This window comes from Schistocerca nitens, chromosome 1, assembly GCF_023898315.1.
Source record: "Schistocerca nitens isolate TAMUIC-IGC-003100 chromosome 1, iqSchNite1.1, whole genome shotgun sequence".
In the NCBI taxonomy this organism is placed as follows: Eukaryota; Metazoa; Arthropoda; class Insecta; order Orthoptera; family Acrididae; genus Schistocerca; species Schistocerca nitens.
In genome coordinates this window covers 533,295,641-533,308,272 of record NC_064614.1, presented here as the reverse complement: position 1 = coordinate 533,308,272, position 12,632 = coordinate 533,295,641, and the positions used below count along the sequence as shown (strand labels likewise).

Here is a 12,632-nt window from a genome sequence, read left to right as displayed (position 1 = left end):
TTCCCACACAGCCAACACCGTCCAGTCTTAATTGAAATAGGGACAAATATCTCACTCGTTTTATCCTTTCCATGACCTAGATGGAACTTCAGAAAAGCAAACTGATATGGATTTCCTAAAAATTTGGACAAATGACGTGGTTGGATTCCTCCAAAAACAAAAAACTATGAGAGGCTTTTTGGACCTAAGCTAAGTGCAGCAATGAAGGCAATCCACAGGAGCTACCGGAAACAATATATTCCAGGTCGGAATGAAATTACTGAGAAGTAATATGACGAATTTTTAAAACCCGAATAACCCACTTCATAGCCTCAGTACAATCAGACGTATTAGGTGGACAGAGACTGTTGAGTCACTCAGTTTTCAAATATCAAGTAGAAAAGCGTTGCCATTACTAAGGAAGTTGGATGGAAACAAACTTAAAGTAAGGAAAAACATTCATCTATCAGCTAATTGGATTGCATCACATTTACTGTCCACATCAAGAGCACACAGAGATAAAACTCATACAAGATACATCAGACTCAAACTTGCATTGCTCAAGAAGAACACTAGTGAGCAATTTGACTTCTCCAGAACTTTCTCTGTACTTGAAATTACTGCTACTATTAAAACTCTAAGACCCGGGAAGGCACCGGGAATTGACGCAAGTCACACAGACCTTCTTCTACATGGTGGGAACTATACAAAAAGATGGCTGGCGGATTTCTCCTCTGACATTATGACATCTGGTTCAGTCCCACAAAAAATGAAGCAGTCATAGCAATACTCAAGCCCGACATGGCACCCGACCAGTCTAAGAACTATTGCCCAATAGGACTATTTATAAGTCCCTTGAAAGAATTCTATCGGATTTGTCCAGTAATCTTTGAGAACCTTCCTATTGAGCAAGCTGATTGAGCAGAACGAAGTTGCAATGATCAAGTCTTACCTTTAACGACATTTATGGAAGCAGGATACCGAATGAAGCAGAAAACATTAAGTTGCAGCACATGAAACAGTTTGGAGGTATCGACTGCTTTATAAATTATTGCAGCTTTTCCCATGAAAACGGACGTCAAACCTAACTGACAACATGTTAATTGGAAGGAGATTTACTGTAACCACAGAAAAAGACACTAGCTGTCCAAAAGTATTGAATAGTCTCTAACTACAGGGATCCGCCCTTTATCCTCTCTTGTTCAACTTATATGAATCTGATATCCCTCCAACACAGTCCAGGAAGTTCGGCTATGCGGGCGACTGGGAAATAGCTACTGAACGCAAAACTTTTGAAACAACTGAAGAAATCCTAACTTTTGATCTAGACATTTTAAGCCACTATTTCCGTAAATGGATGTTACAACCAAACTAAAATAAAACATAAGTTTCGTGTTCCCATCTGTTCAGTAAATTGGCAGTATTTCCTGTGGAGCGAAAACGACTATGAAATTCCACTCTCATCACAGCCTGACCTCTCATTGAAATTGAATTCAATACCACCGATGAATCGAAACGCTGCTGGCTACAAAACTGTTCCCCACAATTCCTGAAGCAGCTTTGTATCCAGAAGAGAACCTTTGGATTCGACCAAGCTCGAGCAGTTTCGACTACGTTGAACCACATCCGAAAGGGCCATGGGCGACGTGCAGACATCCTCTAAAAATAGGGCAAATCTTCATGGCCATCCTATGACTGTGGTGTGGAATACCAGACAATTGCTGAAACTTCCTGCAGATTAAAACTGTGTGCCAGACCGAGACTCGAACTCGGGACCTTTTCCTTTCGGGGGAAAGTGCTCTACCAACTGAGCTACCCAAGCACGACTCACGCCCCCTCCTCACAGCTTTACTTCTGCCATTACCTCGTCTCCTACCTTCCAAACTTAACAGAAGCTCTCCTGGAATCATGCTCCAGGCTGTGGCTAAGCCATGTCTGCCCAATATCCTTTCTTTCAGAAGTGCCAGTTCTCCAGGTTCGCAGGACAGCTTCTGTTGAGTTTGGAAGGTAGGAGACGAGGTACTGGCAGAAGTACAGCTGTGAGGATGGGGTGTGAGTCGTGATTGGGTAGCTCAGTTGGTAGAGCACTTGCCCGCGAAAGGCAAAGGTCCCGAGTTCGAGTCTCGGTCCGGCACACAGTTTTAATTTGCCAGGAAGTTTCATATCAGCGCACACTCCGCTGCAGAGTGAAAATCTCATTCTGGCAGACAATTGCTTATGTTGTATCGACGTGTCCCGCACGTGCCTACAAGGGTCCTTTCGAAGATTTCCTCATAGCGACGAGTTATGTTACAAAATACGTCAAAATAACGCGGTTGTCGATGACGTCACCCGAATGTATCCATGTTATTTGAGTTTTACATGCACTTCCAAACCTGCATGAAATTTTATTCGCTGATCTTCTCACAAAACAATGAATTTAAAATAGTTTTATTGCTTAGTGAATTTTCACTGTTTATGCAGTAAACTTCAGCATCAGGCATGGCGTTTTAATTTATTTCTTCTTCACTACTTACGTACACTATTCGTAACACATTTTGCAGACAGTATCCACACAGAGCACTGACTCTAGCTACAAAATTAAGTCATTTTACGACACGTAGTTCATGATATATGACGTCATAATCATTGAGATGCGCGAAGAAATAGTTTTTCTTAAAAGTTTGCACAAATTGCCCATACTATACTCTTTAGTGTAAGAATGAATAATCCGAAACTGATAAAACTAACATAATTAGAGCTCTGCATTTTCCGTCTAAAATGTAAGCTGTGTCATACATGGGAGTTGGATTCTCTAAAAAATTTTGGTGGAGTGGTGGAGTGGGGGGGGGGGGGGGGAGAGCGGCAAGGAGGTGTTACTTGTGGCTGAAAGCCATGGGCGATGACGCGTGCCCATGAGTGATTTTTTTTTTCAGAATCAAGAGAATAAAACTGAGATTCGGTCTCTAGATGAGTGATACTACAGGCCGCTAAGCGGAGAAAGCGTCTTCAAATTTTATACGTTAGAAGACAAGCCAGTTGTGTACGACTCCCCATTTCTTATAGAACCGGAAGTTTGTAGTGCCAATGCTAACTTATACGGTGGACTATAAATCAAAGGACGTTCTTCCTCTTCATCGATGAGTCTATATTTACCTTTCAGAGTGACAGCAAACGTGTTTTAACGCGAAAAAAAATCATGTTGTCACCAATCAAATAGGCTACCTACGAAAGTGATGACTCCAAACGAAACCACGCCTTTGTGTGGCGTGGAGTATTTATAGGTGTTATTCCTCACTGCGTATTTGCGCGAGTCTATACAGAAAGCATCGCTGACGGTAATGTAGGTCCTTATGCTGGTCCAACAAGTGATGATTTCATCAATAACTCTTGATAGGAGAGGACTCGTTTCGTGGATGAATATTTTCAATAGCACACGATTCAGTGTACATTATGGCGATTTCACGAAATGAATTCGATGTATGTGTCTGGAAAGGGTCCAGTAGTCCTCCTAACGAGACTATTGTTATGGTCTTTACAATTTTCAAAAGTGAGTGTCTGTTATATCCTAATACAATCAGATACAACCATCAACAACGTCATATATCACAGTTTGTGGTGTATTGTCGTTCATGGTAAAACGCTTTGTACATATTTAGTTATTCCACGTCAAGGTGTCTTATTGTTTTGGTTCATCACTGTAAGTATCATCGCCACAGAAGTCATAATGAATGCCTAAGTCATAGGCTCTCTTTGACACATATGACGTGATCTGTTTCGACTTAACGACTACTACGAGCGGGGTTGCTCAGTGGTAAGTTGTAGAGGATGGCAGCTGAAATCCCTATGGAGGCGCACACGATGAAGTGTTCCGTTATTTGCTTAAGTCACTTCAATTGAACGCCAGCATGTTTCGTTCCAAAGGGCACGTCGGAATTCCTTCCCCAGTATCAGCTTGTGCTCAGTCTAATCACCCATTTCATTGTTGACGGGACATTTAACACTAATCTCCCTTTCTTCCTTTCTTAAACGACACGTGCCACATCAGTCTTCATAATTAAATATGATATTGCGATTGAAATCAGGTCATATTGTATACTAATAATAACAATATTAATCTTTCCTGCAACCTTCTTTAGACGAGATCGATCACATCAATGAGTAAAGTACCTCATAGATAAATCTGTTACTACGATGCAGAACACAAGTCAGGATAAAAATGCGCCATTTTTCTAAGACAATATTTGGACTATTTCCGATAGTGCCCCAGACCACTTGCGAAGTGCATTCCTCAACCATTCCCTGACACACTTGGAATGCTTAGAAGTTCATTCTTCCAGGAGAGTACAGAGTAGATATCCCAAAGTGCGATTAGACTCTGAAATTCTGTCATGTATAAAGTATCAGGAGAACTGCACTAAGAATGACATAGGTTAAACAAAGTGTTTGTCTGAGACGATGGTAAAGTAGTAATCGTATTGGACATGGTATAACGCGTTGGAGATACCACTTATCAAGGTGCTTGGACCACACTTTATATGCTGGCCAGTCTGTGAAGGTATAATCCTCTCTTGATTTACTTTATTGCACAACGGTAAATATGATCTCTTAAAGAGTAAATCCAATTATCACGAGATTAACATGATTGATAAGAGTTAGAAGAGAAGAGATATTATCCCAAAAATATAATTGTTCCAGCGACAAGTTACTAAATGGACTTATTAACCATAATATTATGAACTATATAATACATTCGATCAAATATTTCTTCCAACTGCACAAAAATAAATCAGAGGAAATCTGCGTCCCAACAGCCAAGCGACGATATGTTGCTGACCGTTTGGACGGCTGCGAATCAGTCACTACAGTGATCCTAAAAGACGTAAATCAGTGGACGCTAAGCAGCTGCAGTTGAAAGATGATGGAAAATGGTGCCTTATCAGTAAACGAGAATCAATAGCATAACGTGCAGGCCTAAATCCACATTTACACACAATACCGCAAGCCACCATACGGTGCGCAGTAGAGGGTACCTAGGCATTCACTTTGGTGTTCCACTCGCAGCTGGAGCAATCTGAAAAATATCTCTCTACATGTCCCCGTACAAGCCCTGAATTGTCTTGTCTTCACAGTCTTTTCGCAAAATGTCCGTTGGAAGCAGTGGAGTCGTTCTGCAGTCAGCTTCAAACGCCAAATCTCCAGGTTTTCTCAATAATGAGCATCGTCAGGAGGCCTCCCCTTCCTTCCAGAAATTCCCATTTGAATTCGCGAAACATCTCCGTGATACTCGCGTACTGATAGAACTTTCTGGTAACAATTCTTGCAGCGTGTCTCTCAATTATGCTACTTCGCTATCTTTCTTTAATCCCAAGCACTCGAGCAGTACTCAACAATGGATCGCAATACTGTTCTGTACTTGGTCTCCTCTATAGATGAGCTACAGTTACCTATAATTCTCCCAATAAACCGTAGTTCACCAACCTCTTTCCCTACTGTCTCTCTGATGTGCTCGTTCCATTTCATATCGCTCTCCAACGTTATTTCTTGATATTTAATCGCCGTGACTGTGTCAAGCAGCACGCCACTAATGCTCTTTTCGAACGTTACACTTTTTTTTTTCCTTCCCATCTGTATGAAACTACATTTTCCCATATTTTAGCAAGCCCGCATTCATCACACCAACTAGAAATTATGTCCAAGTCATCATGTATCCTCCTTCAGTCACTCAACGACGACACTTTCCCGTACATAACAGCGTTTTCAGCAAACAGCCGCTGATTGCTGCTCAACCAATCCGTTGTATCGTTTATGTACATAGAAAGTATCACAATTCCATGGATACTCCTGATGACTCCCTTGTCTCTGATTAACACTCGCCATCGAGGATACCATACAGGGATCTATTACTTACGAAACCGCTCATATATCTGTGAAACTACTATGTATGCTAAGATCTTTGTCAACAATCTGCAGTGCGGCAATGTGTCATACACTTTCCGGAAATCTAGGAATATGGAATCTGCATGTTGAACTTTGTCCATACTTCATAGGATATCGTGAGAGGAAACGGGAAACTGCTTTTCTCATGAGCGATGATTTCTAAATATATTTTGGTTCGTTGTCGGAGCCTTTTCTGTCTCAAGAAAATTTATTGTATTCTCACTTAGAACAGGCTCATGATTTCCGCAGCAAACAGATATTAAGTGTAATGGTCTGTAATTTTGCGCGTATGTTCTTTTACTCTTCCTGCATACAGGAGATACAACGTAATTCCAAAAGAATGAATTTCCACTCATTTCTAACGAACTGCTACCCACAACTGCCCGACATTGTTCATTGTTATTTCCCTGATAATAACATGAAAGGGGTCCAAGACTTTTGTGGTCCCAAAAGATGATCGCAAATAATTTTCTCGTAGAAGTAGCTGTTCGGTCTCCGGCGTCACGTGTTACCTTGATCGTTTTTCGAGAGAGTGAACCAAATATACTGTAAAAATTCAGCAGAGTAATATTCGAAGTAAGAGGCGTAATGCATCTCGTTAACATATTTGAGAAATATCAAGGACTGGTTTTTCAGGGCAGAATCAATGATTATTTTTCGTCTCTACTGATAGTTCCCATAAGGACTGTGAAGAATACGTTAGACGAATTATACAAAAGACGAAAAGGCCTGCCTCAGGCATCCTTCTCACTATCTGTCTGTTACTAACTTCAGAAAAAAGCTAACTCCAAGAGACAAAAGCCATGTTACCTCTCACATGCTTTATATAGATTCATACAGTGGCCGAGCGGTTCAAGGCGCTACAGTCTGGAACCGCGCTACCGCTACGGTCGTAGGTTCGAATCCTGCCTCGGGCATGGATGTGTGTTGATGTCCTTAGGTTAGTTAGGTTTAAGTAGTTCTATGTTCTAGGGGACTGATGACCTCATAAGTTAAGTCCCATAGTGCTCAGAGCCATTTGAACCATTTTATTCATAGAGTATGACTGTAAATAAGCTCTCCGTGCTTTATAACCCATAAAGTTGCCTCGAGAACGGCTCTTATTATTCAAGAACCGTCATCAGGTACATACGAGACAACAAAATTTGGGACAAGCGGGATTTATATTCCCTCCAGTCATCCTAATTATATATTTTTCGTAAATCTTTAAGCTTGTTTGACTTAACCCTATCCTTCTCCAGCTGCTCTATTTCTCCGTGTATAAGAACCTCGTTGTCCACGGTATGATTTTTTTCTTCTTTACGGCACACAGTTGCAACCTTAGACTTATAATTAATTGGCGTGGCACATGTGTGAATATGTCTTTCAGTACAGAGCTCGTCACAACAACCACCTAGTAGTTCAGCTGAAGAACACGGTAGTCGTGAATCATGTAAAGGTTTTATTTTAAATGTCACAAACTTCGTCGACTATTTTATTACTTATTTATTTAGCGACATGTGTCGAGGGTTATACCTCATCTTCAGGCTAAATGGCATTACAAAAACAACTTTACAGTAAGGTCCTACTGATGTTGCATAGTCTTTTCGTAAATGTTGTGGTCATCCTGTGAAAGAAGAGAAAACTTAGTAAGAGGCGACGTCACTTTGGAAGCTGGACTGAGATCGCCTCTTACTAAGTTTTCTCTTCTTTCACAGGATGACCACAACATTTACGAAAAGGCTATGTAACATCAGTAGGGCCTTACTGTAAAGTTGTTTTTGTAATGCCGTTTAGCCTGAAGATGAGGTATAACCCTCGAAACATGTCGCTAAATAAATAAGTAATACAACAGTTGACAAAGTTTGTAACTGGTAGCGGTAATTTAAAAAAAAATACTTTACATATTTCTTGTGACAGTCACAGTCGAGAAACAGTCAAAATGGCTTCAAAGTCCGGAATCCAACCTGTAATGAGGCAGACTTTCTCGTCCGCGATGAATGTGCTTGAGATACAACATGAATAGTTATCAGATATGTCCGTCCTGCTGGTTCTGCATTCTGAACCTCGACCTAACACTTGTTTCGTGACGTATTATTAACACCGTGCAAAGGAAGTTGGCAAATTTTCTCCTGATGTCCCATTAATCAGAAATAATAATTCTAATGTGCATTTGTGCAAGTGAACTATTTATGTTACTTCAGTAGTCCAAACTGTGGGGCATGACAGCGATTGGAATATGTAAAACTAGTAATTCATTTGATGCAAGTGCAACTCTGAGATGAAGCGGTGGTCACAAGGGAAGCAATCATGGCGAATTGTGATCAAACCAGTAACTAGGATATTTGCTGTTCAAATAATCGAACGAATTAAGTATCCACCAGTCTTCTTGGCACCTTAATTTTCAAATTACCTTAGTAGATTATTGCGAAAACAAAACAGAATCTATTGCATTTTGAAATTTTGACTTTGTAACATAATGGAAACAGAAAGACGTCTACTTATTCCAGAAGTCTTTAGAATTCAGTTGCGTACTGGCAAGGTGATTAATAAGACAGAACAACCTTCAATGGCGGAATCTGAGGGCAACTTGTATCCTGTTGGCATCGTAAGCTAACCTCTGAAAGAAACATTAGTTTCCGGAACATAGTTAAACGGAAAGCATTAAGGTTCATTGTCTTTCTCGCAACGGTAACCACAGAGCGAAGATGAGTTGTGGAAATACCGCGTATTCTTTATTTCCTTTTGCGTCTATCCCATTACGACAGACCACGCTAACTAAGGACAGACACGCAATTATAATTTAGCGCATATCTGTATTTTAGGTGGTAATTAAAGATGGGAAAAGCATGTCATGAATTCTAACAAAAGGCTGAGTGAAGACTGTTACACTTTAAGACTGAGTGGGGAAAACTGTAACATCAATGGAAGATTAGTTTTTAACGCCACCTCGACGACAATATCTTTAGAACAGGAAGAAATACTGTGTTATTTATATACAAATACGTGTAGATCGGTGCTGTGTGGTGGGACTTTTTGGAGAAATGCAACTTTTGCAAAACAATCATTTAAAATAAAAAAAGTGAGAAGCACTATAAAAAGTTACAAACAGTGAATCATCTAAGAACATTTTAAAGAATATATGTGTTTATTACTCAAAATTACACAAGGAATTTTCGGCACAAAACAGTCAGTTTAACAGTTTAGAAATTATTTCCACAGAGAAATACAAAACGAGGCTCTGTATCAGGAAAGTATGAGGTATGAACCAAAAAACATCTTAAATACATTACCTGCGGATATACTGAACATAAAAAGATTAGGTTTATTTAAGTTATAGTTAAAAATGTGCTACTACCTTACAGTGAAGACCATTTTTACCACTTCTTGTTTCAGTCCAAGTGATTAAATATGCGGAAGACGTAGAACATAAGATTTCTTTGTTTTTCTGTACATAATTAAAACAGACACATTTGCTTTCAGATGATAACGTGTCTATTCTGTGTGCCAAATTACATGCTTTTCAGAAAGTGACTTGTATTTATCATTTTACAAAGTGAGCTAACTATGAATAATTATATTTGATTATTTATTTTACTCCTGTGGCCCGAAACTTTCCTTGCCGTCATATTCATCGGTTACACTAGAAAGGGGAAGTCTTGTGGGTTATCTCCCTGTGGATCATGTGAAGTTTATCCTGATTATGTTCATGCTTTAACGGTGTGTGTACAGAAAATGAGCACCAGCTCATGATTTGGCTGGAAAAAAAATAATGCGTAAAGACCGCTCTCAGACTGACTGGTGTAACGTAACATACCAATAGTCGTTAATTCGACGCGTGAGCCTGTCCGGGATTGGATCATCACCCTATTTCACAAGCGAAAGGGTGACGCGGTGAGTTACGATCTGGCCGCGACAAACACTTCGTAAGTGTCTCCATGTCTTTTGGCTCAAAGACATGCCTTATGACGTGGGTTTACAGAGCAATTACTTTAGGCAACTGGAGAAAATAAGAACGTAGGCCGTTAAGTTTATTATGCAGTTTCAAACGTTTCAACGAATAATGTACCGTAAAAGGCAACTTGGAAAAGAGCCACCGTGGCAAACTTAAAACGGAAATTGGAAAGACGAACGAGCTGTAGCATGGCTCAGGAAAGAATCCGGTTTCAGAGATCATCAGATAACAAGAGAACTTATTCCTCAGCGTGGAATAACCAAGAGAGATCGTTGACGAAATTATAGTACAGATTCTTGTCGACAATGTTATCGCTCCGCCCGAACCGAAAAAATACACTGCTGCAGTACTATTAAATTATTTACAACGCCCGTCAGCAGCCTTTTTGAACGCAAATGTTGCTTCTCATGAGCATGATACTAGAAAAATATTGACAGAACGTGGGATCTCAGGGGCTGTAATGGATCAGAAAGTCGAGGGCTGATAGAAGATTTCAATTTAGAAACTAATTGTGAAAACGGTGAGTACTTCACTATCCAGGAATTTTGAAGAAACCGCTGACCCACAATGGTTGAGTCTGAACTAGAAGGAAATAAGTTGTGGTAAGTGAACGAAATGTATTTTCATGAAACATTCAGTGAAACATTCAGATAGCGAACATATGATAACTAATTCCTCTAGAACATCTCAGTCATATCATTCCCCTAATACCTTTATAAATTCGCAAATATAAGCTACTACATGTGGATGAAAATGTGTGAGACGAGAACTGATGATTTACTTACTCCCTATGTAGTTGTTCTTCGGTTTTGCTGGTTGACAAGACTGTTGTTGGCTCTGTCCATGTAAAAAATATTTCTATCTTTTTCTTTGATTTGTTCGTTATAACGACTACTCTTAGCTCTATGATAACGTCTGTTCATGCTTCTCACAACGAGTAAAATTTCTTTGTGATACAAGTTAGTCACTTACGATAATTATTAGTATTTTGTATTGCACATAAAATAATTTTACTCTTTCTGAATAGTTCCTGGTCTTCTAATGAGGGTAACCTTTTCCATCCCTCGTGTCTTTGTTACTGTTTTATGTATATGGGACAAGCGATCGCATCACTCTGGATATTTTTGGTTTGAGTGCAATCATAGGGCTAGCTGGTCATACCTTCCTTCTGTGTCTTTAAACCGTGATGTAAGGAGAAAAATATTTGGCCATTATTTGATGCAGGCCTAACAATAATTCCTACGATCGCTGAAGTGTGGTTTTCGTTTGAAAACGAACGATTAGGAAGAAGCACGTATGTATTCAAAACAGAACGCCAAATATATTTCCTTATTGGCCTACTGCGCAATATTCATTTCGTGCAAAAATGATACAATTAAATATGACATCTGGTTTAGTAAACTGAGAGTAATAAGGAACAACTCTTATCTTAAACACTTTTAAACGTTAAAATACGTCCCATAACATCAGAAACAGCACAGAGGCATCGTCTGTTAATTTGACTACGGATCCAGTAACAACACCCGCCTTCCAATAGTTAAACGTCTCTGTCCTCTTTAGTTTCATAGGATATTTGTCTACAGAAATATAAGTGACAAACATGATGTTTAAAATCTTTTCTGCCTGTTACTTTAAAAAACTGATATGTATATTCAGCTGTTTTACTACATACATAAGATTAAAAACTTCTGGGTTACAAGAAAGTGAATCAGACGATATCCAGTAGAACTTGTAAATTATGTTAGCATCTCATGTACAGCCATCAGCTACAATTGTTTGGAGTGATAGATACTGAATGCCCATAATATTTTCAACATTTAATGAAACACAGAGTTTCAAAAAGGAGTAGCCTTTTCACTCTGGCACGCCATGACATCCACGTAATTATTGGGATTGGCTGCCTGGGAAATCAACTACGGTTAAAGCTGAGTAGTTAGAAACTTCTTTCCATTGGACGAATATCAGACAAATTTCTTGCAAGTATACAGCCAATATTGGAAGCTAAGTTTTATAGCAATGAATAGTAAAGTTCGGGCTCTAACGTTTTGTTGTTTACGAATCATTAACAGTGCGGTTATCAACTGCACTACAAACTTCAAATGGATTTTTAAAACGTAAATGTGAAAGAGATCAAAACACATTAGGTATATAGGACAAATTTCCTTCTGAATTTGCGTAGAACTTAGCTTTCGACCCGGTAACGGTCCAATTATATCCAATTGTTTCACTCCATCTAACAAATGAAATTACAACAAAACAGCGCTGAGAGACAGAAAAAGAACAACAACTGGAAAAAATCCTGTTATTAATCTGCATGTTAAAATCTGTTTCGTGTTAGTAGCTGACATGTGACATCTGAGGAGTCACTCAGCTTCGAATATCGGGGCAATAAGCACCTGGAAAACTGATGTGGGTCGGACAGAGGCCGTGAAGGCTGGGCAGAGGGTACGATGAGGCACAGCCAGCAGTTTATTTTTGAGAAAAGGAAATTACTATTGTATCATAATGAAGTCAACCGTTGCTTTGTATTCGTACTAGGCTGCCGATTTTTGATTACAACGCACTAGAATTCTAGGCTACTGATTTACTGTTTTATGTTCTGACAGTTAAATAATACAAAGAAATGCGTTGTTCGTATTTCTAATGAAGAACATACCACATGCTTGTCTTCATACTGCCTTTGTGTTCTTAGGAGTGTGGATGAGCTGATAAGAAACGTGTGCTTTCAAAATTTACATTTGCTTTAGAGTTATATAAGGTTTTTAAAAAAGGGTATATATTTGACGCTTACAAACTAGTA

General features: G+C 39.4%; 1 non-coding gene across 1 annotated transcript; it reads right to left on the bottom strand.

Annotated features, from left to right (window-relative positions):
* Positions 1–1,727: 1,727 nt before the first annotated feature.
* On the bottom strand, positions 1,728–1,802 carry Trnas-cga (transfer RNA serine (anticodon CGA)). Its single transcript has one exon. It is a non-coding gene; the product is annotated as a tRNA-Ser (tRNA).
* Between the last annotated feature and the right edge of the window lie 10,830 nt (positions 1,803–12,632).